The following is an 8,965-nucleotide window of genomic DNA, read 5'->3' on the forward strand; positions in this document are numbered from 1 at the left end:
TCTTCCTTCTTCATCAAATTCTAATAGTACTATTTGAGTAGGAATATTCTACCCAATTACCTTCTTCAAACAAAAAACATGAAAAATTGGATGTATCTTTGTTGTTGGTGGCAACTCAAGCTTGTAGACAACACTACGAATCTTTTGCATGATTTGATAAGGTCAATAATATCTTGGAGACAATTTATTATTTTTTTTTGTTGCTTCATTGAGATTTGTTTATAAGTCTACAATCTCAAGAAGAACTAGTCCCCAACTTCAAAATTTCTTTCATCATGATGTTGGTCTGCTTGTTTCATTCAATTTTGTGTCACAGCTAAATTCTCCTTGAGTCCTAAAAGTACCATTGCTGATGAAGCAAGTGGTCCTCTACTATCTTAAATCTTGGTGACACCTCTAATGATGATGTGATGGAAGAAGAATGATATCCATAAAGTGCCAAAAATGGAGAAATTTTTGATGAGCTATGAAAAGAAATATTGTACCACCATTCTTCAAGAGGTAGCTAATCTACCAATTGAGATTATTTTTTTGAAGTGAAACAATGTAGATATCCTTCCAAACATTTATTACTAACCTTAGTTTTCCCATCTATTTGAGGATGGTATGAAGAACTATGAGCTAGTTGAGTACACAAACATTAGAATAAATCTTTATAAAAGTGACTACTAAAGATAGGATCATGATCACTAACAATAACCTTAGGTGTACCATGTAGCATTTGGATATCCTCCAAGAAAACTTTTTCCACTATATTTGTTGTAAAATGATGTGATAATGCAATAAAATATACATACTTAGTGAGGTAATCAACTACTACCATGATGAAATTATGATGGAGACACAACCAAAAACTAGAATGAACACATAGGAAAAGGGAAATATTATTATCAATGAAAAATACCCAATGGGCTTACAATAGTATGATTCTAGGGAAAGAAATCCTCCACATAGTACCCTCTCACTAACTCCACTAATAACTGCCTTTACAATGCTAGAAATGTTCTTAAATAGACCCCAATTTGTTTAGGGTTAAGAACACATTCTAGAATATGCTATTTGGCACCCACCACCAAAATAGAAAGTTCCAAAAGTCACATTAAAAGTTGGTGTAAAATTAGAAGAATCCAGAAATGTTAGTCCAACTTCTGGGAGGCATAGCTTTTGAACAAGGACTCTGATTGATGAACTATTTACATTTTCAGAAAGCTCTCAAAGTGCTCTATAGCCCAATGGACAAGCTTAGCTAAATTTTTTGGCCCCATATGAGGCCATTTAGTGACATATATCTGACATTGAAGCATCTTAGGAGGTGTCCAAGAAACTTAACACTGCAATAACTTTCTAACCATAAAGTCTTTTGACATGATTCTTTTTCTAAAGGGCTTTAAATTACAAGTATAATTATTCCTCCAAATTACACCTGCTAACTCATCATAATTTTGACTTTATTACAAAATAGCCCATTTTCTACATTTACACATATCCCAAGGTGCCTAAAAACTCTAACCTAGAAAAATAATAGTGGAACTTTGAGAGTTGGAACCTTTATTTGACTCAAATGGATATCCAAAAATAAAAACACATTACATAGAAACTATCTCTAAGAATTTTCTTTTTTTGGGTGATACAAGATTTCCTTTAAACCATTTGATACTCCTACATCACATTATGATCTTTAGATTTGGGAAGCCCTATGATGAAGTCCATGGATACCTCTTCCCAATTTAGATTGTTTCCCCCTTATTTCTTTAACAAACAAAACATTCAGCCACAAATTTTTGAACATCAATTTTTAGCCCTTCCAAAAAAAATCTTGGTTGACCTAATGATATTTCTTCAAAAATCCTAAATGGCCACCAATTGGGGACTCATGTAGTTCTTTGAGAATCTTGTGTTTAAGAGTGTAATTCTTGTAGAAATACAAGCACTCCTTATACCAAAGAATACCCCCCTTTAAACAAAACTTATATGAACTACTAGGGTCGCTTTTTATTTGTTGGATGAGATTACTTATTAAAACATCATTTTTCCACTCTTCTTTAGCTTCTACTAGACCATGAAATGATCTCACCTTAGTAGCAGACCTTGGAGTAGGCCATTCCAAGATGGCCTTTACCTTTTCTAGATCCATTTTCAGACCTTCAGATGATACAACAAATGCAAAGTAGAATAACTCTTTTTTTACAACGCTACATTTCTTCAAGTTAATCAACATTTTCTCTTCCCTCAACCTTTCTGTTGGCACTAAAAATTACATGGTCAATTTTCAACACTACTAAAAAAATCAAGCCCTTAAACATTTTAAAAAATGCATATGTACCTGGTTGTACCCGACTGTTCCATTGAAGCCCCAGAGGTGTTCAATGTTTCTAACACCTTCCATTCACCCTATCTAATTTTTCCATAAGGTCAAATCATCATTCTGAGTCATTTGACGAAGTCCTGTTTCAAGCATTTGTCAAATTTACAATTCTGCCCCAGCGTCAAACAGCGACAGGAGGCTATGTTTGCCATTGAATATCTCGCACCCAGAAATGTGTCATGACTTACCACTTTGAGATTATTAAGTGTCCATACCCAAGAACCTACATTTCAGATTTTGAGTCGTTTTGAGTTTTTTTGACTAGGTTTTGAATCCCTCGAAGTTGGTCAGTTACTGTTTTCATGCTTTTGCACTATGCACCTAAATCCGAGAAGCCCTGTTTGACGTGCTATAACTTTGACCCAATTGACTAAAATGCTAAATTTCATTTTGAATTTCATGGTAGATGTTATATACTTCCTATGTTTAAATTTTTAAGTCCTGATGAATCCATTTGATCAGTTTTCAAACGCGATTCCAGAAACAATTTATGACTTTTTACTAGTGTCAGCACTTGCAAATTTATCAGTACCCCTGTTTGTGACATTATAACTTGAAATTCGTGATTGGAAAGATCAAAAAATTTGTTCCCTTGTATTTTCCAAAAATACTACAAGTGTGTCAGTTTTTAGAACTTGACAAATCCATATGCACGCTTTTCTAGGTCAATTCCATTCACAAAAAATGGCTTCTGTTAGCATGTCCAGTTGCAAAATTTTGAGTAGCCTACTTTGAATGTCCGCCATTTGCACCCAGTTATTCTTCATGAGCCTAAATCATAGATTCGTAATGTCCTCATGATAGAGAACTAATGTCTCAATTTTTGTTTCCTCATGTGCTCATTTGCCCATTTTTCAAGGCCAAATTTGAACCGAGTTTGTTGTTTTCTAACGTGTTTACTTGCAGGTAAATCTGAGAAGGCAACTTTGACGGTGAATACATTTTGATCATAGATTCATCACGAGATGAGATTTGATAGGGTACAGGAGCGCGGAACAAAGAATTAGTGTGTTTAGTTTCAGAGCCTGGTCAGGTGTTCGGGTAAGTTTTTACGGGTAGTCAATAGACCTAGCACCAAATTGAAAATTTGTAGAACAGTGATAAAATGATTTTTTAACAATCAATCAGTGATCAAAATTGATTCTAATCAGTCTGAGAAGGTCAGTGGATCAGTTTGAAAGTTTAGTTGTTCGGGAACAAAATTTTTTTAGTTGGACCCACTTTGGGGCCTGGCTAATTTCGCCAAACTGATAAGATATTGGGAAAAAAGGATGAACATAATCATTGAAAAGGTCAAGTGAAATATTTTGTGTCATCAACATACAGATCAGGGTAAAGCATTGATGATTGATGAAGAAATTGATTGGAAACCATAAGTGAGGAGGGTAGTGGCAAATTTCCTATTATGTCATTGTTAAAGCCTCTTAATTAACCTCTGTATTCTTGAACATGTTATGGGTTTTTTCAAAAGTAATAATGGAGATGTTGATCTCGATGCTCGTCTTGATTTTCCCTCTGGTGATCTTGGCAAGCTTTTCCATGCCCGTGCGAGAAGAAGGTTCCAGTGAGGCCTGAAGAGGCAACCAATGACTTTAATCAAAAGCTCCAAAAAAGAAGACCACCAAGCCTCAAGCAAAGAAAAGGCCACAGAATGGTAAAAAGCTTCCACACGTAGTGAAAAATAGAAAACATACTGAAGAAGAAAGTCCTCCACGCCTTTTAAAGGATCAACCCGCAGCTAAAGAAAGCGCACACATTCTAAGATGTTGTCCAAACACAAATTAGAAAATACAATTCAAAGATGCCCCTGCACAAGAAAGACCCGGCCAACACGCATTAAAGAAATTCAATCATAGTAAAAAAGCCAAAGCTCCAAACCGTTGATTAAATAAAGGATAAACCTGCAGTTGTCAAAGTCAATAACCTGCCAATGATCATCAAGCAAAAATGAAAATGCCAGAATAGTTAAAAGGAGCCAAATCAATGCATTAAAGGAGCAGCGGTCTGCATTACATAAAAACAACCAAGCCACAGGCATTATGGAGAGAAACAGAGGACCACCATCTAAGATGCTCCCTTCCACACTACCTACTTGAGATGATTCAAGGTCATCATTGCAAGAATGCTCATTAAAATGTGGCCTCTGTTGCAGAATTTTTTGGAAAACCAATAAATGCTTGTAGCCAATCTTTTTAGATGCAACCTTGATTTAAATCGCACATTCCTCCTTTATTAAAATATCCCACATCCCGTAAATTGAAATATTGAAGGTCTAAATACTGTTTTAGGCAAAGTGAATGTGTCTTAAAAGGAAGACACTTTTATAAGACAAAGAAGTACGCAGGTGGGGCCTGCTCATCCGACCAGCTGGAAGTAAGAGATAAAATTTTAACCAAAAATACAGTCCAAAAATGGTGACATCAGCATCCCAGGCAATCAAAAAAGGTGGGAAATCTAGCTAGTCGCTACCTCGCTAGCCGAAAAATCTTGGCAACTTCGGCTAGCGAAATAGCAAGGTTGCCAGAAAAACATGAAAAATCAGCGAGATCCAAAATGCCATCAGTGAATCAGATCATGACAAGTGGCAATGAGCAAGAGGTGATATGGCGTGATCAAATTGGTTGCAATGAGATTGTGCCACATGGCACATCTAGCGGTCCTCGTTTACTTGCCAAGCAGAAGATGCATGAGTTTTAGTATAGCGAGTTAGTGAGAAGATGACATGTGGCAATGGGTCTCATGTTCGATGATGTGGCAGATGCGATGAGCAGTCCAATCAAAAGATGCCATGTGGAACTTGGTCAACTGAAGGTTGACCCCAGATTCAAAGGCAAGGGCAGTTAAAGAATAAAATAATAATATTTTATTATTATTTTTATAATGGATGCACGTCAGATTTTTGATTTTCAAAAGGGGATATTATTTCCAAAGTTTTAACTTTAGAGTTTTTTGATTTTTTTTCAAAATAAATTTAAAAAAAAATCAAATGGCAGACATGAGTTTCTAGCAGAGGATTCATTTTCAAAATGACTTTCAAGAGGTTTCCAAGAGGCCAGATAGGCAATGTTATATATCGCCGAAATCGGGAGAAGATGAAATTTCCATTTTTGGAGTTAGTTTTTGCACAGGTATCAGTTAGTTTGAGCTACACGAGGTTTTCTATCAGTTACCTAAATTGCAACCATATTCAGACTAGGAAGTTTAGTTTTGATTTTTGTCAAGATAATGACCTGAATATCAGTAGAAGGCAATGGAAATGTAGTTAGGGTTGAATTTTTTCAGATTTACTTAGTAAAAAGTCATCTTCACTGGCATTTTCATGGGGCAATTAGATATTTTGGTGATTCAAAAAGCTTTCATCATTAAGCAGAGATATTTTGCAAATCAGTTGCAAATAATGATGAAATAAGATTAGATCAAGATGGGAGAAGGAAGGAAGAATTTTTCAATTGCCAGAAGATTGATTTTCAAGTGGACACTTGTCAAGTAAAGATTAGATCTAGGATTTCTTTCTTGTCTATATCTTTCTTTCTCTGATACTTTGTAAGGGTTCCAATTTTTTGTTACTGAGAAACAACTGTTGGTAGAGAATTTGCAGTCATTCTGTGAGACCACTTTGTTGGATCCAGATTTGTGATTCCACCCACATTCTTCAGCAATATTCTTCTTGTATGAACAATAGTAGGAAGATAAATATAGATAGTTCAGATCTGTTAGGTCATTTTCATGTCTTTCATTTCATGCATATGATTGTACATTTTCAAGGAAATAATGCAAAGAGTAGTAGATGATTAAGTTTCAGTTGAATCTTGTCTCCATTCTCATTGAATTTCAATGTTTTAAAATCTCTGAACAAAGAGTTTAGGTCATAGTTGTAATCCCCTAAGACTGTATGTTGTTTCATTTTTGTTGATAGTTCAAGGAATTGTGTAAATGCTTCATAGAAATTAATAGGGTTGCAGATTTATTGAGGAGGATATCAGGTAAGAACGAGATTTTAAACTGAACATAGATGTCTATTTACAAGTTAAATAGATAGATCTATATCTAAAGATACACACATGTCTCAGATATTCATATGTATGTTTGTGATCTATGAATTTGCCCAATGGACTAGGCACTGATCAGCTACAGTTTCATTACTTTCTCACTGCTACATATCTAAGGGTTGTTGAAATCAACATCAAAAATCAAATGTGTTTCCCCTTTCATGTTGAATAGCTATCATAGAATGCTCTCACTCAGCTTATGAGGTTCATAGATTTGTATCTAGCTATCGTAGGTCTGTGTTATTTCATGAGTTCTTAGGAAAAATAAGGGTTTTATCTTCTTTGAATAGATTCAGTGTATGCTTTGATAACTGGTACCATATAAAGAATCTATAGGTACACCTACCTAGGTTTTGCAGAGCCTGAAGAAGAAAAAGGGTTATGCCTTATAGTTGGCCTGGTGTCGAAATGGATGTGTTGATAATGGGAGTTAGCTGCCCCTAGATGCATCAGTTTCTCATTGGGATAATTGGAAACGGGTAATGTTTTTAAACACCAACAAAATGGCAACTCTTCTGGGGAGATAAGATGGCAATCCATTTTGTTGAAAGAAGTGGAGCCTCTAATGTGAAATAGAGTGGATATAGCATATCAATAGCAAGATGTGTTCCTTTTCCTTGCTGAAGTTTCATGTTCCCCAGTTAAGCTTTATTCATTATCAGCAGTATGTTGAAACTAGATGAAAATTGTGTTTTATGACTGTCATAGGTCTATCTTCAATCAGTCTAGTTTGCAAATACTATTGAGAAAGTTTTAGAGTCAAGAATTTGTTTATAAAGTGTAAATTATTTTCAAGATAATAATGATCTTCAAGTTCTCCTACATTGAAAGTCTGGTTCAAATTTGTCAAGTGACAAATTATGTTTTATTTCTCACAAAGCATGAGTGACGACTCTCAAATCTCTGTACCAGTTTGTTCCTAGTTGTTTCATTGCAAAATTTTGAAGGATTTTCACTTGTATGGGCAGATCTGATAATGTTGATAGATCTTGGAAAAGAAGTTTTAAATTCTTGATAAGTTTTTAGGTGCTATTTGCAATCTGCTGTTATAAGAAATTGAAATATAAAAAATGAATCACAACAATAGTTATTTCATTCCTCTTGCAAAGAGGTGGAAGCTCTACAAAGTTTGATTAGTGGTGTGAAGAATTTCAGTCTTGCACTTGTGCCAAATCAGTAGATCGAAGTTTGCATCAGCACTTAAGGTATTTTGGTTTTCATGTTTTCTTTTCATGGAAGTCAAACGTTAAAAACATGGTTGCCTCTATTTAGTGGTTTTTAGCACTAGGATAAAGAGGTAGAAATTTCATTCTCAAAATGGATTCAGATTGTAGATCTGATAATACTTTGTCAAGCTATGAAGAGGTACATGAAAATTTGTTTATGTTGTATGGAAAGCTTCATAGTCAAGTCATTTCTTCTATCCAAAGGAATGAGGGAAGTGTAGATGACTTAGATGCAATTCAGATTTACATGCAATTCAAGTTGGAAATCTCAAAGCTTCCCATTTCAGCAAGAACTAGTGAATTATTATGGATTTTTGTGTTTTTATTAGTCTTCATGCCGGATTTAGTACATTGGATAGTGAAAGAAAGATTTGAAAAGATCAAATACTTTGAGAGAGTATTTAGAGAATGTGAAGGCTATTTAGAAAAGAATTGTTATTGTATTGTTGAAATTGAAAATGTTGATAGTCATGGTGAAAGTGATGAGTCCTATGACAATATGTTTGAGAATGAAAAGGGTTATAACAGTAGTCTTGAAATATCTCCCTGCAATGAAGTTGAATCTAGCGATGCATCTAATGTCCAAATGTGGTGTAGGGAAGAGGATATGTATTGTGAAAGTACTACTAGTTGTTCAGATTGTATGACTAATGATGTCACTGTTATAAGTTCTTCAGATTATCTGAGAAATAATTGCAATCAAGATGAAGAAGTTTGTGAAAAAGATCTGTTGAATACAAATGAGGTCTCAACCTTGTTGCAACATGAGTTTGAAAGGTATATCTCAATGTGTGATTCAACTTTGCCTTTATTAGTGCATGCATCTCGTAAGGATGATGTAAGGTATGATGTATAGCCCTATCTTTTTTCTCCTACATATCAACATTGTTATTCTTTTGAAGACTTTCAGCATAAGCATGAAGATTTGTTTGAAGAAATGAAGACCAGTAGAGATGTATTTACTACTATCATGAGTGATGTTAAATCAGATCTATGTTATAGAAATGACAATGAGAGGTTGTTGATATCTTTTGATTCTAATTTAACACTTAATAAAGAAATTCCTATGATTGATGTTACTAATGATGATGAGAGATTAGTTGGTTTTTTATCTAATCCAGATGAAGTATATGACAGTAATTTGCATTTACTTGAGATGAGATTTGATGATTCATGCAGTAAAGTGAATACCGACAATGGTACACATGAATCTATAGTTAAATCTTCTCTACAGGTTGGTGAGTCTTATGCTAGTGAGTTTGACACATTCACAAGTATCTCTAGCAATTTCTTTTTTAAGGATATTGATGCCAATAGAGTTCCTA

The sequence above is a fragment of the Cupressus sempervirens genome, chromosome 5 (genome assembly GCF_028749045.1).
Source record: "Cupressus sempervirens isolate cs-2001-9-10 chromosome 5, ASM2874904v1, whole genome shotgun sequence".
In the NCBI taxonomy this organism is placed as follows: Eukaryota; Viridiplantae; Streptophyta; class Pinopsida; order Cupressales; family Cupressaceae; genus Cupressus; species Cupressus sempervirens.